The sequence below is a fragment of the Mandrillus leucophaeus genome, unplaced genomic scaffold (assembly GCF_000951045.1).
Source record: "Mandrillus leucophaeus isolate KB7577 unplaced genomic scaffold, Mleu.le_1.0 Scaffold1, whole genome shotgun sequence".
Taxonomy (NCBI): domain Eukaryota; kingdom Metazoa; phylum Chordata; class Mammalia; order Primates; family Cercopithecidae; genus Mandrillus; species Mandrillus leucophaeus.
Genome location: NW_012098097.1, coordinates 6,241,811 through 6,257,306, shown reverse-complemented (window position 1 = coordinate 6,257,306; position 15,496 = coordinate 6,241,811). Strand labels below are relative to the sequence as shown.

The window sequence follows — 15,496 nt, the reverse complement described above, 5'->3', positions numbered from 1 at the left end:
TGGCACACCTGCACTGGACACCTTGGCATGTGTTGACACTAGACACTTGTCCTCTGCCTCCTGGTCCAGGGAGAAAGAGATAACAAGGCACTATTACAAGTGAGCATGCTGGGTGTTTGACGGTGCTGGGAGGCTCCCTAGGGGGGAAGTATCTCAGATGAAAGATAAAGGACAAGTAGATACTGACCAGATTGGGGTGGAGGGGTAGATGGAAGACACATCGGTCATGAGGGCTGAGGACACAGAAGGGGTCAATGATAGGAAGATGTTGATGCTGCTTCTCCAGCAAGCTGAGCATCATATGCTTAGATCATTCGTTCATTCAGTCAGTCAGTCAGTCAGTCATTCAGTCTTTATGGACTGCCTGCTGTGTGCCTAGCACTGGGCTCATGCTGGAGATGAGACAAAAACAGACACGGTCTTCCTCCCTACAGAGCTCAGGGAATAGTCAGGAAGGCAATAAGCAAATAACTACACAAATAGCAATATCATTGGAAAATGTAGGGTATGCTAAGAAGGAAAAGAACTGGGTGATAAGAGGGAGGCTGGCATGAGAGGAAGGGAGGGCGGGGCTGGGGACAGGGTGCCATCAGCATGTGGGGGTGGATGGGAGCTGGCCAGGAAGAGGGGTTGGAGCGTTGCAGGCAGAAAAAACAGTGCGTGGTGCAGGCCAGTGGTTACTAAACTGTGTCTGCACACCCCAGAATTCTACAGGGGTAACTGAGCCCTCACAGCAGGTAGGGGATAGGACAAGGTGGGGAGTGAGGGAAACAGCAAAACAGATAGGCTGTGGACCCCACCCTCACCCCCATTTAGATGAGGACAACCACCCTTACCTCTGTTTTATCTCCTGGGACCCTCAACAGGATTTTGTGAGGACCGAATCTAAAACCATTTGGACAGCTCTGATTTGGTAGAGACAACGCCTGCACTGAATGTCGAGGTCTTGCTCACCTGCAGTTTAGGCCCCAGAACTGTCCATCTTTCCCAGCCACGGTCAGCACATCTCCACCATAGGGAGGAGGGGAGTCTCTGTGGGCACCTGCCTGGCCCGGCATGTCCAGGGTGCTGGCCCACCCAGGGAGCTGGCCCCGCGGGTGCTCCTCCTTCCCCATGGGCCATCAGGTTGGCCATGGAAAGCCTGGCATGTATTGTCAAGGGGGCAGCTGGGGCTCTGCCTGTCCTGTCCCTGGACCCTTGCAAGCTGGGAAATGCCCAGGGAGGCGAGAGCCCTGTGGAGGGTCAGACCCCGGTCAGAGAGGACAGGGGAAGGCAGGGCGCTGGCCGGGCCCCAGCCGGGCTCACCTTTCCTGGAAGACAGGCCGGGTGGAAAGCGGTGTTTCCAGTAAGAAGGCGTAGCCCCCGCTGTGCACACGCCCCACACCCGAGGAGGAGAGCTCTCTGAGCTCCTCGGCCCTAATGAGTGCTGTGGAGAGCTGTTTACAGCTAAGTGAGCTGTAATGGCTTTCTGCGGTCATTAGGCACAGGCTGCTCAGAGCGCCTGGGGGGCCACCGGGCTGGACTCCCACATGCTCCCCCTGGGACCCAGATCGATGGGCTCAGGGTTGGGCCTGGGTGGGCCACTGAGCTCCCTGAGTGACCCAGAGTGGCCTGTGGGCATTGGGAAGGGCAGGGAACTTGACTATCTACTGGCTGTGGGGTTGCTAGTACTGAATACGAGTGTCTTCCCCCTGGTGCATCAGTGAAGCAGGAAGCTGGTGGTTGGGTCCACACCATGCCTGGAGTTCGGGGTCTCCTCTGTCACCCTCCTTAGCCTCATCATTGCCTTGACACAAAGAGAGACCTGAGACGGGCACAGTGGCTCACGCCTATAATCCCAACTACTCGGGAAGCTGAGGCAAGAGAATTGCTTGAACCTGGGAGGCAGAGATTACAGTGAGCCGAGATCGCACCACTGCACTCCAGCCTCAGTGACAGATCAAGACTCAATCTCCAAAAAAAAAAAAAAAGACCCGCGCCACCTCCTGCACCCACTTCCATTGCCCAGCAAACTCCTGCCGGCCCAGAATACATTCTCTGGAGAGTTTCGCCCAGGCATTGGGAAGGTCCCAGCGGCCGCTCAGGACCAGACCAGGGCTCACAATAGTCACCCTTGACCCCAGGCTGTGAGCTGAGGCAGAGTACGGGAGCAGAGACCCTAAAGGGGGCACAGAGCATGTGAGGTCAGCCATGTCCCTGCAGGCCTGGGAGGACCATTTCAGGCTAAATTCAGTCCAGTGAGGGGCAGGAAGAACATACGAACGGGTAGAAGAGGACCCCTCCAAAGGGCTCCGGTGTTAAAGACTGACCTGGCTTTGATTAGTTCTGCGACGGGCAAGGACTTGATCTTCTCTGAGCCTCAGCCTTCCGAACATCTGTAAAAGAGAGTTAAAGCTGCGCCCTTTGTGGGTGGTTGTGAGATGGTGGTGAGCTGATGGTGGTGTTCACCGCCTCGCCAGTAGTCAGTGCTCAGTGGAAGGTAGCAACGTCACCATCATCAGCCATCATCACAAGAGAGGTGCTGGGTGGGTCCCCTTCTTTTTGATTTTTGGGTTAATCTAGTGGCAAATGGCAAAGCGACGCCAGCTACTCACCCAGCCAGCAGTGGGAGCCGCCTCACCCACCCTCACAGGCACCTGGAAGCTCTTTATCAAGCATCTGCTCTGTGCTGGGATTTGAGAAAACAGAGCCAGGAGCTCACAGAACCTATGGGTTGTGTGGTTTCTGGACCCGGTGCAGGGGGTGGTAGGAAATGTAGGCCATGTTGAGGCCGGGTTGCACTTAGGAGGCAGGGGAGTAAACAGCGAGGGGAGGGAGCAAGGCTGGGCCCCTGGGATGGTCGCCCTGTGTCCGAGGAGCTCAGCAGTCCCAGTCTCTCCCCAAGACCGCGGGGCCGTCCCGAGGGGCTCTGGGGAGAGTCTTGGGGCTGCCTGACTCTCTTCCTTCCCCACGCAAAGCCTGAAAGAGTTAGAGCGCTGAGGTCCTGTTCCTCATCCTTCACCCAGAGTAAGTGTCCCGCGTCCACGGCTGCGGCCTCCCATAACTCAGGACCTGCTGCAGAGAGGCTCCTGGGCCGCTTTTATCACCCCCATATCTTCTGGAGCTGAGAGTGGTGACAGCCGTGTAGCCCTAGAGATCAGGAAAAGACAAGGGAGGAAGGGTACAGGCTTACAGATCAAAGCTCGGAGCTCCGTTCCGAGGACCTTGGCGGAGGTTCTCACCGCCCACCTACCAATGTGAGTAGGATTGGCCCAGTTTTCTTTTCTCCTCTGATCTTTCCCAGAGTGCAGCATAGTGTACAACAGTGGCTTTCAATCCACATCACACCTTAAAATCACACAGGGGCTGAAAAAAAAAAAAAACTCCAATGCCTGGACGCAGCCCTAATTCTGATTTAATTCGTTGGGGGTGGGGATTGTTTTTGAAAGCCCTCCCCACCCCCATCCCTCACCATGTGATTCCAATGTGCTGCAAAGGTTAATAGGCACAAATACAAAATAACATGGGGATCAGCACGGTGCCTCACGCCTGTAATCCGAGCACTTTGGGAGGCACAGGTGGGCGGATCATGTTGGCCAGGCTGGTCGGGAGTTCGAGACCAGCCTGGCCAACATGGTGAAACCCCGTCTCTACAAAAAATACAAAAATTAGCTGGGTGTGGTGGCACGCCTGTAATCCCAGCTACTCAGGAGGCTGAGGCAGGAGAATCACTTGAACCTAGGAGGTGGAGGTTGCAGTGAGCTGAGATTACGCCATTGCACTCCAGCCTGGGTGACAGAGTGAGACTCCATCTCAAAAGAAAGAAAAGAGAAGAGAAGAGAAGAAAGAACGAATGAACATGGGCTTTGGAACTAGGCTTTCAACCCCAGCTCTACCTCTTACCACTAGCTCTGTGATCTTAGGTGAGTTACTCAACATCTCTGAGCCTTAGTGCTGATTTTGGTTTTTAAAAAATTAATAGTAAGCAAAACAACTTGGAGACAGGAGTTCCTGGTTCTTGTGGTTACTGTGAGTGTAAATTTAAAAAATATACACAAAGGCCATTAGCACATAATAGGTGCTTTTTCAGCTTTTGCCCCCTGTGTCCACTTTGTAGGGAGATGATGGTAATATTGTCATGTGATGTATCACAAAAGTACGTGAAGCCCAGAGAGAGGTGGGCCCTGCTGTCCAGGTGTTTGAAGATAAAGCATGATCCTTCCTTCTGAAGTCGCCTATTAATGACTCTTTTCTCCTTGTATTTATCCTGCTTGGGGTTCATTGAGCCTCTTGAATCTCCAATTTGTCTTTCTCCAAATTTGGGGGATTTTCAGCCCTTATTCTTTCAACTACTTTTTATGCCTTCATTCACTCTTGACTCTTCCTAGACTTCATGTATAATGTATGTTAGACCTTCATTTCCAGTCTGAGGCTCTGGGCTTTTTTTTAAAGTCTTCTTTTCTGCCTGTTCTTCAGATTGGGTATTTTTTATTGATCTATCTTCACATTCATTGACTTTTCTGTTCTCTTAAACCTGCTGTTAAATCTATCTAATAAATTTTTAATTTCAGATCTTGTATTCAGCTTGTATTACTCCATTTTTCATTGTTATAAAGGAATACTTGAGGCTGGATAACAGATAAAGAAGAGAGGCATATTTGGCTTACGGTTCTGTAGGCTGTACAGGAAGCATGGCGCTAGCATCTGTTTCTAGCGAGGGGCTCAAGAAGCTTCCACTCATTGGCAGAAAGAAAAGAGGAAGCAGGCGTGTCACATAGAGAAAAAGAGAGGTAGAGGGTGCAAGAGAGAAGGGAGAAGGTGCCAGCCTCCTTTAAACAACCAGCTCTCTTGTGAACTAACAGAGCGAGAATTCACCCATTACCATGGGAAGGGCACCAAGGGATCTGCCTCCCAACCCAAATGCCTCCCCCAGGCACCACCTCTAACATTGAGGATCCCATTTCCACAGGAGATTTGAAGGGGATACACATCTAAACAATATCATTCCACTTCCAGCACCCTAAATTTCATGTCATTTTTACATTGTAAAATATAATCATTTTTTCCAATAGTCCTCGAAGGTCTAAACTCATTTGAGTATCAACTCAAAAAGCCTAAAGTCTCATTTGAGACTCAAGGCAAGCTGTTTTAAATGTATGAATGTGTAAAAGCAAAACCAAATGATTTACTTTCAAGATACAATGGTGGTACAGGCGTGAGGTAAACATTTTCATTTCAAAAGGGAGAAATCAGCCAAAAGAAAGAAATGACAGACCCTACCCAAGTCCGAAACCCAGCAGGGCAGACGTGAAACCTTAAAGCTCTAAAATAATCTCTCTTGACTCCATGTCCCACATCCTGGGCACACTGGTGTGAGGGGTGGGCTCCCAAGGCCTGGGCAGCTCCACCCCTCTGGCTTTGTAGGGTGCAGCCCCCCTGGCTGTTTTTAACGAGTTGGAGTCTGGTGTCTGTGGCTTTTCATGTTGAGGTTATAAGCTGTTGGTGGCTGTAACATGCTGAGGTCTGGAGGCTGGTGGTCCCATTTCCACAGCTCTACTAGGCAGTGTCCCTGTGAGGAACCTGTGGGAGCTTCAAGCCCACGTGTTTGCTTAACACTGCCCTAGCAGAGGCCCTCTGTGGGGGTTCTGCCCCTGTGGCAGGCCTTGTCTGGGCACCCAGGTTTTTTCATACATCTTCTGAAATCTAGAAGGAAGCTGCTGAGCCTCCTTCACTTTTGTATTCTGTGTGCCTGTAAGCTTCACACCATGTGGAAGCTGCCAAGGCTTATGGCTTATGCCCTCTGACGTGGAGGCCTGAGTGGTCCCTGGGGTTCTTTGAGCCCTGGCTGGAGCTGAGGCAGCCAGGGATGCAGGGAGCAGTCTCCTAGGGCTGCAGAGGGCAGCAGGGGTCCAGGCCTGGCCCCTAAAACCATTTTTTAGGCCTCTGGGCCTGTCATGGAAGGGATTTTCCCAAAGAAATGGGAAAATGTCTTCCAGGTCTTCAAAATGTCTTCCAGGCCTTTTTTCCAGTGTCTTTGCTGTTCATGCTTGAATCCCCTTTAGTCTTGTAGATTTCTCTAGCAGGTAGTTATTTTACAGGTGCTTTGGATTTCTCACCTGAAAGGCGCTTTTGTTCTCTACCTCGTAGCCAAGCTGTAAATTTTCTAAGTTTTTACACTCTGCTTTTTTTTTTTTTTTAAATTATAAGTGTTAAATTTAAGTCATTTTTTTGTTCTCATATCTAGTCGTAGGAAGTTAGAAGCACCCAGGCCACATTTTGAGTGCTTTGTTGTTTAGAAATTTCTTTTGCCAGGGATCTTGGGTTATTACTTGTAAGTGGAGTCTTTCATAAAGCCCTAAGCCATAGACACAACATAACCCAGATTTTTATGAAGGCATAACCAGGGTGATCTTTACTCCGATTTTTAATAAATGTTTTGTTTTCCTCTGAAACCTCATCAGCCTGGCCTTTGCTACCTATATTTCTATCAGCACTTCGGTTCCAACCATTTAACTAGCCGCTAAGAAGTTCTAAACTTTGTCATGTTTTTGTCTTTTTTTGAGCCCACCGAACTCTTTCAACCTTTGTTCGTTACCTAATTTCAAAGCTGTTTCAACATTTTCAGGTATCTTTATAGCAACACCCCACTCTCAGTATCAATTTTCTGTACTAGTCTGTTTGCATTGCTGTAAAGGGATACCTGAGACTGGGTTATATATATATATAGAAAAGAATTTTATTTGGCTTATGGTTCTGGAGGCTGTACAAGAAGCATAGTGTTGGCACCTGTTTCTGGTGAGGCCTCAGGAAGCTTCCATTCATGCCAGAATGTGAAGGGAGAGCAGATGTGTCAGATGGAGAAAGAAGGAGCAAGTTAGAAGGCAGGAGGTGCCAGACTCCTTTAAACAACCAGCTCTTGGCCAGGTGCAGTGACTCATGCCTGTAATCCCAGCACTTTGGGAGGCTGAGGGGTGTGGATCACGAGGTCAGGAGTTCAAGACCACCCTGGCCAACATGGTGTAAACCCTGTCCCTACTTAAAATACAAAAATTAGCTGGGCATGGTGGCGCACACCTGTAGTCCCAGCTACTCAGGAGGCTGAGGCAGGAGAATCACTTGAACCCAGGAGGCAGAGGTTGCAGTGAGCTGGGATCACGCCATTGCACTCTGGCCTGGTGATAGAGTGAAACTCCATCTCAAAAAAACAAAACAACAACAATAACAAAAAACAACCAACTCTCTGACAGAACAAGAACTCACTACCATGGGAAGGGCACCGAACCATTCATGAGGGATCCCCCTTACCCAAACACCACCCGCCAGACTCCACCTCTAACACTGGAGATCGCATTTCCACATGAGATTTGGAGGGGATAAATACCTGAATCATATTAGAGATCTAGAATTTTTATTTGGTTCTTTTTTATGCTTTTTATTTTCCTACTAATATTTTCTATTTGTTCATTCATTATGACTACATTTTTCTTTATGTCCTTGAGCATAGTTATAATAGCTGTTTTAAAACAATCTGTATTGATTGCCATTTCTATTGTGTAGGGATCACATTTTCCTGTGTCTTCATGTGCCTAGAAATTTTGGAGTGTATCCTGGATGTCATGAATTATATATTTTTTTAGCACAGGTAACTTCACTGCACTCAAACTCCAAACTTGCTCTCCCCTGTGGTTGGCAATAGCAGAAATCTCTGTTCAGTCCCTCTAGCCTTTGCTGGGCTGCTTGGGACTGGCCCCCTGCATGCATATTCCAGAGATCAGCCTAAGGTTTGGGTAGAATTTATACACAGAATTAGGTCTCCTCCCTCTGGCTCTCCTCTTTCTGGGATTCCCGCCCTCAATTTCCAACTGCTGCAGTTGCCCCAAACTCTGTCTTCTAGTTGTTTAAGCCAGTAAGACTGTGGATTTTCTCTCTGGATTTAGCCACCCCACTTGGCAGGAGCTAGAGCCTGACCTCAAACAAATACCCATAAATATGGGAAGTTCACCCAGTGCCATTTCTGTCTTCTAAGCATTGACTTCCCTCTAGTGTTGGCCTGCTTTTGGTTGTTCTCCAATGCCTCAGGCAGTTGTTTATTGCTATCTGGGGAAAGGGTTGACCTAACAGTAGCCACTCCACCCTTACCAGATGTCCAAAGCCCAGCTGTTTAGTCTTTTGTTTTGGGTTTTGTTTTTTTTTTTTTTTCAGACAGAGTCTTACTCTGTCCCCCAAGCTGGAGTGCAGTGGCGCGATCTCGGCCCACTGCAACCTCTGCCTCCTGGGTTCAAGTGATTCTCATGCCTCAGTCTCCTGAGTAGATGGAACTACAGGCACGTGCCACCATGCCCAGCTAATTTTTGTATTTTTAGTGGAGACAGGGTTTCACCCTGTTGGCCAGGCTGGTCTCGAACTCCTGGCCTCAAGGGATCCACCTGTCTCGGCCTCCCAAAGTGCTGGGATTACAGGCGTGAGCCACCACGCCCAGCCCCAGCTGTTTAGTTTTAATATCATGGGGAGGGAGCAGGGAAGGACATCAAGCACCTCTCTGGGTCACATACATCCAGTGGAATTAGTTAAATCAGTTGTTCAGATGACGACACAGCCCAGGGGCTCAGATGCAGGAGAGAATACAGACCTGCCTCACTTTAAGCAGAAATGGACTCAAGTGGACTTTATACTCTAAGCCAGTAGTGTCCAGTAGAACTTTCTGCAGTGATAGAAGCATTCTGTGGTCTGTGCTGTCCAACATGGTAGTCATTAGCCATATGTGGCCAGTGCCACTGAGAAACTGAGTTTTTAATTTTATTTAATTTTAATTAACTTAAATAGCTACATGTGGCTAGTGGTTACCGTATTGAACAGCTCTAAGTAAATCCAAGAAATTGAAGTGTGAGTTTACAGAAAAACATAAAGCAAGAGGAATACAAAAGAAGTTTTCAAAAAGATTGACTGGGGGCTGGGCACAGTGGCTCAGACCTGTAGTTCGACCACTTTGGGAGGCCTGGTGGGTGAAACAAGGTGGGTGGGTCGCTTGAGCCCAGGAGTTTGAGGCCAGCCTGGGCAACATGGCAAAGCCCTGTCTCTACAAAAAATATAAAAAATTAGCTGAGCATGGTGGCACATGCTACTCGGGAGTCTAAGGAGGGAGGATGACGAACTGGGAATGTTAAGGCTGCGGTAAGCCATCATGGTGCCATTGCATTCCAGCCTGGATGACAGAGGGAGACCCTGTCTCAAAAAAAAAAAAAAAAAGAAAGAAAGAAAAAAATCAGTGGGAGAAGAAAGAAGACTCACCTAGGCCATTTGAAATGGGATTTCATTAATCTCAACCCTGCCCCCAAAATATGTATACCTAAAATAGACCCTTTCAGAGCCCTGTTATACTACAAAGTTGCTCATGGAATCTCAAACTGAGAGATAGATATATTAGGCAATGGTTACAAAAAGGCACAAAGATTTTATTTTTTAAGGGACAGAGTCTCATTCTGTCTCCCAAATTGGAGGGCAGTGGCCTGATCATAGCTCACTGCAGCCTCAAACTCCTGGGCTCACGCAAGCCTGCCACATTCAGCCTTCTGAGTAGCTGGGACTACAGCTGTGTACCACTACACCCAGCTAATTTTTTATCTTATTTTTTATAGAGATGGGGTCTCACTGTGTTGCCCAGGCTGGCCTTGAACTCCTGGCCTCAAGTGATTCTCCTGCCCCCACCTCCCAAAGTGTTGAGATTACAGGTGTAAGTCACTGCACCCAGCCAGAAATGTTTGTAAGTTGAGTTCCCTAAGATATGTGAGCTACAATGTCATTTATAAAAATTAGATTTGCCTGATACTTCTGGGGGAGGATATTTCTGGTTTGAAGAGAAGTTGACGGTGACTCACTTCGTCTTATCCCAGACTTGCTGGAGGCCATGAGTCTCCTCTGTGGTGGTGCCTGTCCAAGCCTCCTCACCAGCAATGGCCTGAGGACCAGGGTGGGGTGGCAGGCAGTGGGGCGGTATCGGAGTGGAGCTGTCCTTCCCCTCCCCTGCCTTCCTCCTCCCTTCCGAGGATGAGTGCCCAGGTCTGAGTCAGACTGCCTGGGCTGGTATTCCAGCTTCAGCATAGCCCTACAGCCTTGGTGCTCTGTGTGCCTCAATGTACCCATCATCAAATGGGGAAAGAGGTATACCTGCCTCAAAGGGCGGCTGCCAGGATGAAATGAGTTAGCGCGCCTTAGTAAAGCTTACAAAACGCAGACATGGCATTTCCAGCAGCCTGTGGCGTCTTCCGCACAGAATGCCTCGGTGGTGATTTTTATTTCTTACACCTTTCTCTGCACTCAGCTTCTCTCTCCCTTTTCCCCACTCTTTCTGACAGTCCCAGCCCTAGGTCTCATCCTCATCTCCCCATCCTCATCCTTGTCCGGCAGCCTGGACAGACCCTCAGAACCACCTCCCAGCCCCCTCCCGCACCTGCCTTCTTCTCCCCGCCTCTCCTGTCTCTCTCTCTCCTTTGGGAAGCGTCTGGCCTCATGTTCCCCCAGATCCCACGTAGCTGTTGTTCTCTTATGTTTTCCCCTGGTCTAACTCCTGGAGGGAGGTGGGAGGAACAGGGAAGTTAACTGGATCTAAACACAGAACAGATGCAAGACCAAGCACAAAATCTTAGAGGGGGTGCTCCCAAAATTCAATAATCAAACACATAGTATTTGAATGTAATATTTTAAAAATGCAAACTAATGCAAAAATTCCACAAGGAACAAAATATCAAAACGTCCAATAAAGACGGGAACCATCCTGGTACCTTGGAGGCTGTCGCAGCCCCAGTGGAGCATGTCTTTTCGTAACGTTTTGGTGGTGTTCATGTTAAATTTTTTGCTTTGATTTGGATCCTTTGAAATATTCTATTAAGATGTTATTTGTCTTTTTTTGTTGAGACAGAGCTTCGCCCTGTTGCCCAGGCTGGAGTGCAGTGGCAAGATCACTGCAAACTCTGCCTCCCAGGTTCAAGCAATTCTCCTGCCTCAGCCTCCCAAGCAGCTGGGATTATAGGCACCCACCACTACACCCAGCTAATTTTTGTATATTTTTAGTAGAGATGGAGTTTCACCATGATCAGGCTGGTCTCGAACTCCGAATTTCACCATGTTGCTCAGGCTGGTCTCCAACTCCTGATCTCAGGTGATCCACCCGCCCTGGCCTCCCAAAGTGCTGGGATTACAGGTGTGAGCCACTGCACCTGGCCTACAATGTTACTTATCTTGATGACTAGGATTTTTGGTTGCCCCTCCTTTAAATGTTGCACACAGTGCCTCATTCGCCTCCCTTCACCCAGCCCTGGAACAGAGTCTTTGAGAGTAGAGACTCAATTCAGGGGAGGCCAGTGCAGGGATCTGCACAGTGCTCCCCACTCTCAGGCCACCCTGCTTGTTACTGGTCTAGGCTTGTGGCCATTGGAGGCCACTGGAGGCCAGACTTGAGCCATGTACAGGAAGAAGGTAGCCTGTGACACAGTGATCCCCAGTGTTCCCAAAATGACCCTATGTTATGCCTTCTAGGGCCCAGGACAACAACCACACAGTATGGCCTGAAGAAGGCAGCTGACTGTTCCTTCAGCTTAATTTATTAATAATTAAATTATTAATTTATTAATAATTATTTGTTAATTTATTAATAATTTTATTAATTTATTAATTTATAATTTATAATTAATAAATTAATTTATTAATAATTATTTATTTATTATTTATTAATAAATTTTTATTAATTTGTTAATAAATTGAGGTTAATTAATAAATTGAGGCAACCCAGGAACCATGGCTTCTTGGCCACCACTCTGCAACCATGTCACCATCTGGGGTCCTCCCAGATGGCTCTGTGCTGACATCTTCTCTCCCTACCCCACCCCGTTTTGGAGACTCTCCTCTCCACCTCCCACTTCCCCCTAGGTCTCGTCATCATCTGTGCTGACGCCAGGCTGAGGGCTGACCGCAGGTCGGGTGGGTGGTGTGGGTGGAAGGCACTCAGCCCTACCAACCCCGTAATTGTCTCCCTTTCACACCCACCACAGCTCTTTCCAGACCCAAAATAGCTCCCTTGTCTCCTCCCTTGGCCCCATCTCAGGCACAGCTAGAAATGCCAAGTTGTGGGGTCTGGAGTGGAGCACTGGCCAGGTCCCCAAAAGCTTGGGCGGAGTGACCAGGAGCAAGGCTGGGTCTCTCTTTCCTGTACCTGTGGGTAATGAGGGGAGGAAGGGGGCCTGATTTTGCTGTGCCCGGTCTGGGTGGGACGAGCAGGGACATGCCTGGCCCAGTGGCACACCCCACATGCCTGGCTTCCTGACCTCAAAGAGGATCCTGTCTCCTGCCACAGGTCCTTGCTGGCCCAGATGCCACCCACTGGTCAAGGAGCCTGTGTGTTCCTGAATCAGGATCAGGCTGGGGTGGGCGCCAGTGGCGCCGTGATCTGACCAACCCTCATAGTAGCCCTGTAAGTGGGGCGTATGGTCCCGAGGACTCCCCATCAACATGTGGGTGCTTGGATTTTGAAGTTCTGTATTTACACAGTTGGTAAACAACTGCTGTCCTGACATCTCTGGAATGTTCCATGTTCCATACCTAAAGGGTTAATGAGGCCAGGCGAGGTGGCTCATGCCTGTAATCCCAGAACTTTGGGAGGCCAAGGCAGGCGGATCACTTGAGGTCGGGAGTTCGAGACCAGCCTGGCCAACATGGTGAAACCCTGTTTCTACTAAAAATACAAAAATTAGACGGGCGTGGTGGCACACGCCTGTAATCCCAGCTACTCAGGAGGCTGAGACAGAGAATTGCTTGAATCTGGGAGGTGGAGGTTGCAGTAAACCAAGATGCACCACTACACTCCAGCCTGGGCGAGAGAGCAAGGCTCCGTCTCAAAAACAAACAACAAACAAACAAGAAAGGGTTAATGCGAGGCGGAGCCACTGCAGAGCAGCCTCCAGCCGGGCTCCAGCCCTGCAGCCCTGCTGTCATTTCCACGAATGTTTCTGATTATTCAATCTTTCTAACAACACCTTGTCTGTCATTTATTGTGGCTTTTTGGTGGTGGCACTAGGAGTGACTCCATCCTTTTAGTGAGGAAACTGAGGCTGTAAGAGGTTAGGCAGTTTGCCCTCAGCTAAATTTGAACCTGGCTCTGTGTGCAGGTCCTCCATAGTTCACTGCCTGGTCTCAGCAGGGCCAAGACAGGACCCTTGAGGCATAGACCTGCTTCTTGTGGTGTGATGGCCCAGAGGAACCCCCAGCCCTTCATGCCGTCCCTCCCGGGGGTGACTGCCACTGAGCCCAGCAAACTAAAGATACAGAAGAAATGCTTAGTGAGACCATGACAACCAGCTGGTGCCCAGCCCTTGGGGGATCAGGCCAGGGGCTAAAGGCTTTGAGTTGTCTCAGACCCTCTCTTTCTCTCGTCCTATCTTGGCAAGGTTCTTGTGGTCTTATGATTCTGCAGCACAGGCATTAGGGGCGCTTATCTCTAGCAGGACGGGGAGGTAGGGAAGAAAAGAAAGGGGGAGGGGCCAACCTTACCTGTCCCATCCTGTTCAGGCTGCAGACCTGGCTGTGGGGAGGCCCTTCGGAGGCTGGAGAGCAGCCACAGTATGGTGACATGTGTGGCATGGGCGGGGAGGCAGGGAGCAGAGCGGGGAGTGGCGAATGGACAGAGCTTGCCCCCACACCGTCCTGCTCAAGGCTTACTGCTCTTATCTCGGTGTTCTTCCCATCTGCCCCTCTCATTCTCCACCTGGCAGAAAGTTCTCATTCTCAAGAGCCCGCAAAAAGAATTATAATACACATTACAATGTAATTGTTATATTATATCATCTATTCCATTTATCAGCTCCTTGCTTCTTGCCAACTGTCTTGCGTACATTATCCCATTTAATCCTCGTTGCCACTCCATGGCGCATGTATCACCATCCTCTCTACCAGCGAGGAAACCTAAGGCTCAGAGAGGTTGAATAGTTTTCCCAGAGGCAGGCAGGAAGTGTGAACTCGGCAGGCGCACTCTCTCCCTCGTGGGTCACTCTGCCCCGTTGACTGGAACAAATACTGTCAGGATCTGGGTGTTGCTTGCGGGGCCCCGGTGCAGGCAGGAGCATCCAGTTGAAAGCAGCATTTAGGTTTTTCTTTCTCCCCATAGAGAAGGGCGAAAAGGGGAGGAGAAGGTGCATTCTGTCCTTCCCATGGGTGTTTTCCCATCTCAGCTAACTTTTGTTTGTTTCTCAGGTAACTTTTTAGTCTTTGAAATGAGGCCACGTCCTGGGAGCCAGGCCGCAAACAGAGCCAGGGAGGCAGGCGCTTTCTCTCCAGGCCGCTACTGCAGTGGGTGAGAGCACCTCTCATTCTGGAGGACTGGTGGCCCACAAAGAGCTCCTATCTGGGGGAAGGGTCGAGATCCCAACTGAGAGCCCATCCTCGAGGATCTTGTAGGAGAGACACATGGCTTGGTGCAGGGGCCCTGAAGTTCTGTTAACTTGGGCACTGACTTGACATGTGAGGTGGGAAAGGCACTCCATCTCATCAGGCCTTGGTTTCTTCATCTGTCTAATGAAGCTGGATTTGAACCTGGCTCTGTGTGGGTCCTCCATAGTCCACTGCCTAATAATGCCGAGCTGTGAACTTCACAGGCTGGATGATATAAGGAGATACAGTCAATGCAAAAGTGCTTGAACATTTTAAAGTGCCATGAAAAAGTGCTTGAACGTTATTCTGTTCCTCCCTCCCTTCCTTTCTCCCTTCCTTCCTCCCTCCTTTCCTCCCTCCCTTCCTTTCTTCCTCCCTCTCCCCTCCCTCCCTCCCTTCCTAACTGAAGTTAATTGCAGAATAAGGCATCTGAGTCTCTTTCCATCTCTACCTGGGCATGGTTGTTGCCATTAATGGAGAAATTCTGGAAGGTTCCACAGGAAATCTGGCAGAACCTTATGCAGAGCTAGTCACAGCCACATCTTTTCAGATTCGCGAGCTCCTCTGACACATGTCAGTGAAGCTGTGGGGTCAGAGTCTTTACTCCCTATCAATCTACTGGCAGAACTTTGGGGATGCCCCTTTAGAGCAGACCTGCACCCCTCCTCCCTCAGCAGAAGGCGCTTCACTCCCAGGTGGCAGCTCGGGCTGCTAAGTGCCCCCAAGGCTCCCAGCCCATGGTGTTGGGGATGGGGCAGGACAAAGGAGGATAGAGCAACAGGGAGAGGAGGGTCCTGGAATGAGAGAGTTGGACTTGGTCGTCCAGGGAGTCCTGGGGAGAGGCTGAGAGAGAGGGTGAGTGAATCCAGGTCAATGCCACTGGCTGCCATTTCTACTGCTGAGTCCAGAGGTGCCCGTCATATCACTACGTGATACAGGCTACAGGCAGACCTTACTGAGGGCAGGAAATTTGGACTCGCAGAGTTCAAGGAACTCCTGTTAATGGGAAAGGAAATTAGAATGGCAGGGCTTTGACACTTTGGGCTCTCTCTACCCTCTATTGAAAGAGGACCTGCAACCCCAAAACAAGGAAGGAAAGAAA

The 15,496-nt window shown here is 49.6% G+C and overlaps 1 protein-coding gene across 1 annotated transcript in view; it reads left to right on the top strand.

The window, feature by feature from the left end:
- Window positions 1–15,496, top strand: part of SDK2 (sidekick cell adhesion molecule 2) — a 347,161-nt gene that overhangs the window by 84,965 nt on the left and 246,700 nt on the right. The window lies entirely within an intron of this gene.